General features: G+C 42.5%; 2 protein-coding genes and 1 pseudogene across 2 annotated transcripts in view; 1 reads left to right on the top strand and 2 right to left on the bottom strand.

Moving 5' to 3' along the window:
- Positions 1-12,830, bottom strand: part of LOC125740156 (tripartite motif-containing protein 16-like) — a 130,608-nt gene that overhangs the window by 1,698 nt on the left and 116,080 nt on the right. The gene's annotated exons all lie outside the window — the stretch shown is intronic.
- Positions 1-12,830, top strand: part of LOC125740159 (tripartite motif-containing protein 16-like) — a 112,626-nt gene that overhangs the window by 66,541 nt on the left and 33,255 nt on the right. The gene's annotated exons all lie outside the window — the stretch shown is intronic.
- LOC125740162 (E3 ubiquitin/ISG15 ligase TRIM25-like) lies at positions 9,683-12,373 on the bottom strand (annotated as a pseudogene).

The raw sequence follows: 12,830 nt of genomic DNA, 5'->3' as shown, positions 1-12,830 counted from the left end.
CATTATTCATTTCTGTCAACACCCCCACTTGCTCTCACATTATCACCTTCAAAGAAAAATACAGTAGGTTCTATTTTCTCTTTACATCATATACACTCTCTTGTGTACATCTACTCTCCAAACATAAACTTTGCAAACTTAATCAACTTAAATGTTGTTGCAGGCTTTGTCATCACGTCTGCTATCATTTGTTCAGTAGGGCAATAGATCAAGCGTATTTTTCCATCATTCATCAATGACTTAACAAAATGGTATTTTATATCTACATGTTTGCATCTTTGTCTGCTTACCGGATTTTTCGCCAATGCAATCGCACCCTGATTATCTTCATATATCACAGGTGGTTCGTACTGATATCCATCAATACCTTCTAACAGCTGAACCAGGTTCATGCATTCTTGTGTAGTTGCAGCTAAAGCCATATATTCTGCCTCACACGTAGACCTGTTGGTTGCTTTTTGGTTTTCCATGAAACCAAAGGACCGTTCACATTAAGGCTCACACAAAAACCTGTTGTGCTGTGTCTATCGGCTACATCGGCTGCCAGTCCGCATCACTGTAAGCATAAATTCCCAGTTTGTCACTGTCACTTCTTCTGTAACACAACTCTTTCTCAGATGTGCCTTTTAGATATCTCAGTGTGTGTTTAACTGTACACCATTGCTCTTCTGTCGGTTCTGTAAAGTACTGAGACAGTTTACTAACAATAACACTGAGATCTGGTCTTGTACATGTAGCTAGATAGATAAGGCTACCTACAACCTCTCTGTATTTCTTGACATGTTGCATCACTTCCATACCACCATGGTAGCTCAAATTCTGTTCACTAGGAGTCATTCTTGGTTTACAATGTTGCATATCAAATCTTTCTAGAATTTTCTCCACATATCTCTTCTGTGACATTTTTACACATTGATGGTCTTGCTCAAAATCAATACCAAGAAAATGTTTCAGTCTACCCATGTCTTTCATTTTAAATTTTCCAGTGAGCATTTCCTTCACAATCTTTAGTGCATTTTCGTCCCTGGCAGCAATGATCAAATCATCTACCCACACAACCATAATCACTTTCTCAGTTGTTGTTTCTTTAGTGTAAACACAATGATCCATCAGATTTTTTACAAATCCATTATCAATCAGAAATTCGTTTAACATTGTATTCCAGTTTCTTCCTGATTATTTTAGATCGTACAGTGATTTTTTCAGTTTACACACCAATCTCTTATTAGTTTTGCATTTGATCTCATAACCTTCTGGCTGTTCAATGTAGATCTCACAATCTATGGGTGCATGTAAGTAAGCAGTTTTCACATCCATCTGATGTAAGATCAGGTTATCCTGTACTGCTTTCTGCATTATTACCCTGATGCTAGTCATATTGGCAGTAGGAGAAAATGTTTCCTCATAGTCAATTCCCATTTTCTGATTGTATCCTTTGGCTACAAATCGTGCTTTGAATTTATCAGACCCATCAACATCTTTCTTAACTGCATATACCCATCTACCCCCCACTGCTTTCTTACCCTCAGGTAAGCTGGTTAAGGTAAATGTGTCGTTATCTTTCAATGATTGCATTTCTTCATCCATTGCTTTACACCACTCTTTTGAGTTTGGTGAATTAACAGCTTCCCTGAATGAGAGGGGTACATTACATATAACTTTGTAACAGAAATCTATGTTAGTCAGAATTTGATCATCATTCTCTTTTCCCAATACATAATCACTTAAATAAGCAGGTTTCTGTCTCACTCGAGAGGGGCATCGCCTGGGTTTGTTATCGGTCTCATCTACCTGTGGTTGAGCCGCCTGTGGCTGTGTTTTCTCAGAAGCGTTTACTAGAACCTGGTCTTGTGTATGCCCTGAACTCACATTGGTATTTTGTTTAGTCTTACTAACTGTGACGCCCGCTCCGTCCGCTCCTCGTGTGTGCCACGCCCCCTGATTACCCACGTGTGCTTCCCTGATCGTCTCCAGCTTTGTCCATTTACTTTGCTTGGTCCTGTCTTATTTAAGTCCTGGTCTTACCTGTTTGCCTTGTCTGTCATTGATGTTAGTTCGCGTTAGATGTTTCCTGCTTTCCGTTCCCCCGATTCCCTTATTAAATCCCAGTTTACCCCGTACTTTGCCTGTCTGCCTGCTTCCTGTCGGCTCGCCTGTCCGTTCGCCTTACCGGGCTGCAGTGTCACGTGACACTAACTCTGTTCAACATTTCCAAATTATCGTCAATGTCCGTCTGTGTTTCCCGCTCTACTTGGTCTTGGTCACGAATTTCACCAATCTGTGTTTCTGTACCTTCCCATTTTTAGGATAGTGAACCATATAAGCTGGGCTATTTTTGTCATACCCGACAAAGATTCCTTTCTCACATTTTGAATCAAGCTTATAGCATCTGTTTCTTATTACAGCTGCCGTCTGCACTGCGTAGGTCCACAAATCTTCTGGCAATGCTCTATAAACATGCACCGTGCCATATCAAACAATGTCCGCCAATTTCTCTCAGCAGTTCCATTCTGATGAGGCGAGTATGGAGCTGAGGTCTCATGTCTAATCCTATTCTTGCTGAATAAGGCTTGGTAATTCCTTCCTGTGAACTCTGTACCGTTATCTGACCTAATACGTTTAATTGTCCCATATGGGGCAGTATCTGCAAGAAATTTTTCTGTTGCAGACGTTGTGTCACTCTTATTTTTCAAAAAGTACACAAAAATTGTACTGGAGTAATCATCAGTGAGTGACAATGCAAATCTGTACCCATCTCTAGACTCCCGGTCTATTGGACCAGCCAAATCGATGTGCACTAACTCAAGAGCTGTTTTGGCCCTTACATCTGGCTCCCTGTTACGCATCTGAGCAAATTTTCCCTGGATACACAGGGTAGTACTGGTTTGTCTGGTGTACCTTTGATTGTCATACCATCAACAACTCCCTGTAATTTCTGAATGTCATCATAATTACAGTGCCCCAAAATCTCATGCCATGTCTGCATGTCATGACAATTCTTACAATGATCAACACACTCATCATTCAGTGTTTGTAAATAGTACAGTCTGTTCTGTTCATTAATTAGGAATGTTGTACCATCTCTATGTTGAAGGATGTCTTTCCCTTGTTTGAAGATAATAGTTGCTCCATTGGCTGTGGCTGCTTTTACAGAAAAGATGTCCTGTGGGTATGAGGGGATGTACAACGCCTGTCTGAATGTCGTGGTCTGGCGTTGTCTGCATCACCCCTGCGCTCTGCCACCCCATGGCATCTTGTGCCATCGGTCAGCTCTATACAGTGTGTCTCAGCGTGGAAGCTATCGTCAAACTTCTTGAACTTCGTTATATCCGTGATGATATGTGAGGTTGCCCCCGTATCTACCATCAGACCAGTCAGCTTTATGTCGCGCCTTGGTTGGACCTCTGCGTTTCCCTCGCTCATATGGAATGCGCATTCCTTGCTACTCATCTCCTCTGACACTTGTCTTGCATTGTGGCTTCGCTGTTTCCGTCTGCAGTTCGCGTCGCGGTGCGTGGAGTTTTTACACCGGCTGCACCACTGTTTGCGTCGACATGCTTTTGCCATGTGTCCTTTTATACCGCATCTGAAGCACACTATATCGGTACTCTCGGTTCCCCGATCACTCGTACTCACCGAAGCAGGTTTTGCACTCGGCTGTATCCGCGCTTTCATCACGTTGTCATCAGACATTGCAGCGTGCATTTTCTCTGTGTCTTCGTAACTCCGTAATCTGGTTTTAAATTCAGCAAAAGGAATCGGTACTTCGCTTTGCGTAATATGGATCGCGAATGGTTTAAATGATTCAGGCAGTCCCTTCAGAATTATCGCTACTAATAGTCCATCACTCAATGTTTCACCAGCGTTTCTCAGTGCAGTGATGGCCGACTCTGCCCGTATGATGTAGTCGATCACACTTTCGCTGCTTAACTTTCGGAGTGAGGTTAGTTCAGTATACAGACTAATTACACGCGGCTTCCCTTTGCCTGCATAGTAGTTCTGCGGTATTTGTAACGCTTTTCGTCCATCGTCTGTTGCTTCTCGCATCGCCAACGATAAACTCTTATCATCCAGGAATTGGATTAATTCAGCATATGCCTCCGCATTTTTCTTCTCGTCCTCTTCCTCATCCTCGTCGCGGATGGGCCCTGTTAAAATGGTATCCTTCAGCCCTTGCAGCCGAAGATGGCCCAAAAATGTTGTCTCCCACAGTTCATAATTACGCTCATCTCCATTAAAGATTAGCCGGGACCAGCGACTACTTGATTTGGTTACCCGTCCGTTCATGTTTCTAGTATATCATGCAACAAAAACGGACTCGGTATGTTGCCACGGTTTTCTTAGCGAGAAAAATAATCGTTGAAAACCTTTTCATTTGCTCTGGGCCCATAACCTGTTAGCAGAAATACATGTTACAGCGGTTATGGCGTGTAAAATATTATACTAAACCGAATATATAAACCTTTATGGAGGACTGACACACGTTAAACTCCTGTCTCTTTACCTTCGAGAGGAAAAACTTTATTAACACTTTTACAAATCGGCTTAGCTCACAGCTGCCACCCATCAGTCATCAATACAAACTCATTCACATATATACACTTGACAATTTGAGACCACATTATTCATTTCTGTCAACAAATGTAACCCTGTGCGCAATGAGGCATATATTTAAATTTACTAAAATGTGAGAAAATTCAATAGGCGCTAGTAGTTTATCTTCATACAAAAATGACATCAATGATGCCAAGACAAAAAATATCAAGACTGCGTCAGCATTAACACATCAGTTTATGACATATCAGAGTAGCCCAGAATATCCTGAAAACAAAAACATAACTCATGTACATCCTGTATGATAAACCTAATATAAAAGGCATAGAAACATTCTCAAAATGGATAGATTTCAAATGCTTAACCATATAATTGTGCACCAAAAATTACTGTTAAAAGTGTCAAAAACATGAACATCCTGTGAACCACTTCGCACACACAGCTCCCTCCAACAGCGCTAAGCGCAGACTGAGGAGATGCTCTGTGTCACAGCCAGTTTGGGGGAGACTATGGGTGCCGACTTAGGACAATAATAACGAATCTCAAAACAGGTACACTTTTTTTTCTTAAATTACTAATTAAAGCTACCATTTTTAAGTAACTAGGCATCTTTAGACATAAACCTACCCTATTTGTAAAAAGAGAAAAAAGAAACTGACAAATGAAATTACGTGATTTTCTGTTTCAGTGGATCATTGGATGTTATCTAAAATCACACTCACACAGAAATTCACCTGAACGCATGGAAATCCATCTACATACAGGACAAAAAACACATACATCACAATAACTGTGTGAATGTATATACACGTACACATACCTGAACAATAAGAACAGTATCTAAGTAAATGTAACTTTTTTCCCTTTTTTAACACCAATCCTCACCCATTGTCTTGTGCTCTTATTGGCTGTAGCTCATTATCAGCCACAACACTTTCACACCTACAGGATTTGGAGTCGTCAACAAAGTCGAGATATTTACAACTCCAAACATTTGGCTGCTGTCTGCAATGCAACAGCGCCTCCATCAGGTCACATCTCTGAACTGTCACAAATGGTGATTGAGCTCTGACTTGCCGGCACCAATCGAACACTGATTTTGCCTCCAATCTGGGAGTTTTGTCAGCGATCTCCAAAAATTGTCATCAAGCAAAAAATTGTGGCTAAAATCATGTAGTGTGAACTTAGCTTAAGGATATAGATAAAAGGCCTTGATTAGTTGTTACTGTGTGGGACCAAAAAGTTCCTGCTACCCAAACAAAGCGAGGGCAGCCTCCCTGCTTTCAGCATTACAGTACATGCTGACATCTAGGACAGCCTGGGCCCTTAAGCCCCACCCCCCCGCTTACTAGATTTGGATCCACTGCTGTAGCTACAGCCCACACTAGGCAGTGAGGAGTAGCCCCAGTGTCAGCCATTCCTGTTCTGACTGACTTCAAGGGGAACAAAGTGCATCAAAGCCCACAGCTACTCTATCTAATCTGACTGTAGTTGAGTGTCACCTACAGACTGGGTCAGACAATGTGTTTAATACATGAATCTTAGCTTTACTGAGTATCAGGTCTTTGGCTGGCAAATCACTATATGTGGCACTTTTCCACCCCCTAGATCGGCAGGTCGGCAACCTTTTTAAAGCAAAGAGCCATTTTATCCTAAATGTCTGACCCAAGATTTACAAAGAGCCGCTGGGTAGAGAAGGGGGTTTGAGATACGACTTTTTAATGGTATAGAGGTGTACATGCATTTAAGGCAAAAACAAAACTAGACGTATTTACAAAAAAGAAAGACAGATAGTTTTTTTTGGGGGGGGGCATGTCAGTTGTAAATCACTCGAACATGCAAGAGCGCAAAGGTGACTAATATTATGACATTCAATTCTGTAGTGATAGTATTCACCCTCACACCTCCTCTCTTGAGTAAAGTTCCTTTGGCTCTTCAGTTGTCTGTCCTTCACTCTGCACTTCACTACTGTAACTGCTGACCGAGCAGCGCAAAATGTCCTCACCACTCCCAACTCAGCTGGATATAATAAGTAAATCAGAGAAAATATACCGGTTTTTATGAAGACTCAGGAAGGAATGGTGACAATTTACTACAGAAAGTATAAGAAAGAATTCAGAATAAACTCTGAAGAAAACTCCCGAGAGAATATCATTTGACCAGATATGTAATCCAGTCGTAGAGAATAACTTTGAGGAAGATGTAAATGATGCAGTTAAGACGTCACAGAAGCGTGATATGGACCGAGTCACTCACATATAGCTAAAGAAATATCTAAATGAATAATAATAATATTAACCATAAATAAATCATTTATCTTCATGAAAGTATTATAATTATATGTAAGACGTGAAAATGTGAGGGGCAGCATGGTGGTGCAGTGGTTAGCACTGTTGCCTCACACCTCTGGGACCCAAGTTCGAGTCCCCGCCTGGTTCACATGTGTGTGGAGTTTGCATGTTCTCCCCATGTCGTCGTGGGGTTTCCTCCGGGTACTCCGGTTTCCCCCCACAGTCCAAAAACATGCTGGGGCTAATTGGAGTTGCTAAATTGCCCCTAGGTGTGCATGTGTGAGTGAATGGTGTGTGAATGTGCCCTGCGATGGGCTGGCCCCCCATCCAGGGTTGTTCCCTGCCTTGTGCCCATTGCTTCCAGGATGGGCTCCAGACCCCCCGCGACCCAGTGGAATAAGCGGTTTGGAAAATGGATGGATGGATGAATGAAAATGTGAATGTGTCTCTCATTCTGAGAAGAGCTGGAGCCACGAGGTCAAAGAGCCGCATGTGGATCGCGAGTCGCAGGTTACTGACCCCTGACCTAGACCATACAGCCTTGACAGAAGCTGTTCAACACCTTAGGCCTCCAGCCAGCTGCCTTGACACTCTACCTACAAGCTCCTTTAATGCTGATGTTTTTAATTGTACAGCATCAGATGAGCTACAAATAGTCAATAGTTCTCTTCAGTCTGGCCTTTTTCCAAGGGCCCTGAAGACCTGAGAAATCAAACCTCTTTCATAAAACTCCAACCTAGATTCCTCATTAGTAAGTAACTATAGGATCACTGAAAAGGTTGTTTTTTAGCAACTTAGTTCTTTCATGGTTCAAAAAAATGACCTTAAATGCTTTTCAGTCTGGATTTCGACCACAGCATAGCACTGACACTACAGGTGTTAAGGTTTTAAATGACATCCATCTCGGTAGTGATGAATCAAAAATCTTCATTTTGATCTGCATTATTGGATCTTAGTGCTCCGTTCAGCATGGTTGACCATACGATAATATTACATAATAGCATAAGAGCATATTACACCAGTCCTTAAATCACTGCACTGGCTTCCTGAGCGTCACAGCATTCGTTGTAAAATATTCTTGTGTACAAAGTACTAATTGGTCTCAGACATAAATACATTTCTGATTTCCTTTAATGTCACGCAGCATGCAGACCCCTGAGGGCATCTGGGAAAGGTTTACTCAGTGTCCCAGAATCAAGACCAAGCAGGGTGAAGCAGCTTTTAGTCTCTATGCTCCCTGTCTGTGGAACAAGCTTCCTGAAGACCTGAGGTCTGCTAACACTGTCAGCTCATCATAATCAGGGCTTAACACATTAATATTTGCTGTTTATTTTCAATACACTAAATCAGCAGGAGTTTAGTCATATGCTGCCTCTACAATGTAACTTCTTTTTAATTAACTATTTATTTATTTGTTTGTTTTATGCAATGAACATGTTTGCAAGTCCCACCTCAAGTACCAAGTACCAATAAAGTACCGCAGCAGCCTTGGTACTTTGGGTATAGGAACTTTTAATAATAATAATTGATACCTTTTATTGATCCCTGTGGGGAAAATCTCTTTATAGAGTAAGTTGTCTGTGAAGAGCTACCACCTGTAGTGGCACCCAGGGAGCTGGGAGTTAAGGGCCTTGCTCATGGACCCACAGACAGGCTAAGGGTGGGTTTGAACTGGCGATCGTCAGATTACAGGCACACAGGCTTTGCCCACTGCGCCATACGCTGCCCTTTGGTCATTAGCTGGAAGTCAGTGGAAAAGGTAAAGTACCAAATGTACCATTCCTGTGCTGTGGAAAAGGCCCTGAATGAACTTGCCTTGCAATTGGATCCAAAGGCTACTGACATAAACAGCTCATGTAAATGTTAAAGGAGAGAGAAAGAGAAGCTCCCCTAGCAGAAGAAAACAAAACACAATAAAACACAGTAAAACACACTCCACCTCATACAGGGAGAGAGAAGCGTGTGTGTGAACAGACTCACATTGTAAGAATTCTGCTCTGGTCCTGGGCACTAATGCTGATAGGACGGTGTCTTTGGTAACTAGAAGGAGAGAGAGAGAAACAGGGATGTGAGTAAAAGATGGACGTCACTCACTGTGGAGACACCAGCAGTAGGGTATTATCATTATGAGGGACAATAACAGGCAGTTTAACAAGCTGTAAATCATTGTAAGTTACTCATAATACAAATTTTTGGATTCTATGATGCAGAAGAAACATCATTCCTGTGATCTGGGTTTTTCAGCCTGTAGAGTGTACAGCTAAATCATCAGTTTTCACAAAGATTGAGTCTTATTAGAAACAGAAACTGACTTGGTCACACAAACCTGAGGCTGACTGCACTGCATACTCTCTCTACATGGTCTATATTAACATGAACAGAGAGGAAAATGTATTTATTTACTAACCTGTGTGATGGATCTCTGCTGTTTTCTTTTCGCAAACATTTTCCAGTTGATCCTTCAGTTCAGAAACCACCTTCCTCACGTTCTCAAAAGAGCAGTGTGGATAGACAGAGATTCTGGGTCCAAATCCAGCGTCAGGGACAACAGGAAAACTCTGGCACCTCTACAGACACACAGTCTGATTAAACAGCTTCATCATAACAGTTGTGTATTATAATGGAATGAGCAGGACCATTAACATCTGAAAAATGACAGACTAGTTGAAATACAAATTAAAATATTCATCTATTTGAATACTCTGGTTTTCTTACTGCCAAAGTAGCTGTTCTGTTACCTGGATGAAATGGATGTGATCCTCTGTGTGTGAAAGCTGCTCCAGCTCAGAGTGTCTCCTCTTCAGTTCATCGATCTTCTGCTTCAGTATCTTCATGTGTCCTTTAGCCTGACTCACTACAGCCTTCTCCTGATCTCTGATCAGCTTTGTCACCTCAGAGCGTCTTCTCTCAATAGAGCGGATCATCTCAGTGAAGATCCTCTCACTGTCCTCCACTGCTGACTGTGCTGAGCTCTGTTGGTGACACAGAGAGCAGAGGATGGTAAATTACAATTGGCCCCTTTTGAGACTCCAGAGATCCTCATTGTACAATAATGATGTAAGCTGACAGGAGGTATAAAAACAGCACAGGGCTGGGGTTTGGAGCGTCACCATGCTGGATGCCTCAGGTACTGAAACCCAGCAAACACTGATTGGAAATGATCCCTCATTAAGCTCATACACTGTCAGCTGCAGGGATTTGGCAGAGACTGGTGGCAGGTTGGGTGTTACCTTTAGGTCTCAGTTTAATGGTAACTTGTTTAATGTGTTTATTTCCATTGCACAGGTATATGAAAACCTTCTTTTTCTCAAATGAATATAAAAATGACATTTTTCTAAATAAATAGGATAAGCCCTGTAATCCCAGGTTAGTGAAACCCTGTGTCTGAGCAGGAGCCTGGATCGCTTGCAGGAACCACGCCTCCCAGCCCAATGTACCTCGCCTGAATACTGACAGCTGCTTCCTTTTAGTCCTGGTTACTGGTAGAATAAATCCGGGTAAACTGGCTTTATTAATGATTTTATCTTATTATACTCGACTGCTGAGCGTTTCTCTGCCCTGGTTCTCCCTGGTTCTGTGAGGTTCCTCCTGTAATTTTTTGTCTGCCTGATCTCCCAGACCCTCCCACCCAAGCGACTGCTGATCCCGACCCCCATCTAGGTGAGCCTGAGTGTCTCCCCTTCACCGTGTCCCCATGACTGTTCCCCTTTTCCCTCACTCCCCTGGGTAGATTAACCCGCTTTCCGATCTCTGTTAGCAACCCCGACTTTGATTTCCATACTGTGATTTGGCTCTTTGACTGCACCCTGTCTGGGTGCCCTGTTCCTGTTCTGTCTCGTGACACTGTTATCTGGCACCTTTGTCCCACCAAACCTCTGACCCAGAATAACCCACAGTGACCTTAGTATGATTAATCCACATGACTCTATAAATCTGTTGACTCTGGGGAAGAGTCTTAATTCAAGATGATCACAAGCCAGCTGTTATCTTCTCCTCAGGTTCATACTCACTCTGAATGAGCCCACAGCCTCTCTCAGCTCCTGTAGCTCCTTCTCGCTCATCTGAATTCTCTGCTGAAATTCCTTCTGTGTTTCTCCCATTTGTTTCTACAGACGGGAAACAAGATGACAAAACAAGTTTGTCTCATCAGCAGAGATAAAATGCCTTAATCATCCTGTCCAGGGTTGACCCCAGCCTTGTGCCCTATGCTGCCTGGTAAAGGCTCCAGGCGCTCCACATGACCCCGACCGGGATAAGCGATGGATGGCTGGATGGATGGATATTCTTAAAATATTGATTGACTGGAGGTAGGATAAACTGGACATAGACCCTTTGACTCACCACCATTGTACTGAGCTGTTATTTTTGCACTTGTGACCCCCCTGTTAGCTTTAACCAGTCTGGCTGTTTTCCTCTGACTTCTCTCATTAACAAGGTATTTTCACCCACAGACCCACCACAGGTGTTTATGTTTATTGCACCATCCTCAGTAAACTCTACACACTGCAGTGTGTTAAAATCCCAGGATGGTGGCTGTTTCTGAGATGCTGGACCCACAGCATTTGGCAGCAACAATCACACCACAACCTCTTAGCTCAGACATCTCAGCCATTCAGATGCTCAGCCAAACAGTAAGTGAACCTCTGAACCCTGTTTGCTTGCTGTATGTATCCAGCTGCAGTCACATGATTCACTGTTTATAGGAGTTTTCAGTAGGAATTCTATGAGAACTTTTTAAACTTATAACATTTTGCATATTTAGTTAATTTTACTTTCACTTTTCCAAAAGAGACTTGATCTTGGTGCCTTCAGAGCAGATAAAATCAAATGCATTAAGACGAAAGCCATTTTTATTTCAAATAAATGTTATAATTTATATAAGAGTATTTCTGGCCTGACCTGTATCTCCGCCCTTCCTGCAGCAGCTGAGACTGTATCATGGCCTCTGTGTTCATCCATCGTACAGAGATAACAGATACACTGCTGGTCGGTACGGCAGTAGACCTCCAGGGGTTTGCCATGCTGGGAACAGAGCTTGTCCTGCAGATGTCTAGTGGCATCAGTCAGCTTGTGCTTCTTAAAAGCTGGAGACTCATAGTGAGGCTGGAGGTGAGTTTCACAGTAAGAGGCCAGACACACCAGGCAGGACTTGATAGCTTTGTGTTTTCTCTCAGTACAGAAATCACACTCCACATCTCCAGGACCAGCATAATGGTCAGCAGGAGTAGCTGCTTGTAGTCCAGTCTTCTTCAGTTTCTCCACCACTTCAGCCAGTATGGTGTTTCTCTTCAAAACAGGTCTGGGTGTGAAGGTCTGTCTGCACTGGGGGCAGCTGTAAACTCCAAGACGATCCTCCTGATCCCAGCAGCTCTTAATGCAGCTCATACAGTAACTGTGTCCACAGGCTGTAGTCACTGGATCCTTTTGAAGATCCAGACATATTGGACAGGAGAACTCATTCTGATCCAGTGTGACATTGGCTTTTGCCATTTTCCAAAGAACACTGATTGAATTAGTTTTTGTTTTCATTTACAATTGCTTTTATTTGTGAGAGTGGGAGTAGCTTCCTGCTTTTCAGGTTGCAGTAGGTGTGGTTTACAGTAGGTGTGGTTTGCAGTAGGTGTGGTTTACAGTAGGTGTGGTTTGCAGTAGGTGTGGTTTGCAGTAGGTGTGGTTTACATTAGGTGTGGTTTGCAGTAGGTGTGGTTTGCAGTAGGTGTGGTTTTGGAATGAGGATAGACTGAGAAGAGCAGATTGGTCAAACACTGAAGCTGGAGTTTGTGATTTAAATATTACATTGTACACAACCTACACACAACAGATATTTGTTTAGCTTTTATGAGTATGACTGTTACTGAAATTGCTTTTCCGCAAACAAGCTATAATTCTGCTATTTCATTTTGTACATATAAATAAGACAGAAAGTTATAAGAGAGCAGGTCTGTTGAAAATGAATTTCTGTGTTTGTTTAGAAGATTGTCTTTG

This window comes from Brienomyrus brachyistius, chromosome 4, assembly GCF_023856365.1.
Source record: "Brienomyrus brachyistius isolate T26 chromosome 4, BBRACH_0.4, whole genome shotgun sequence".
Lineage (NCBI taxonomy): Eukaryota > Metazoa > Chordata > Actinopteri > Osteoglossiformes > Mormyridae > Brienomyrus > Brienomyrus brachyistius.
This window is presented reverse-complemented; position numbering and strand designations above follow the sequence as displayed.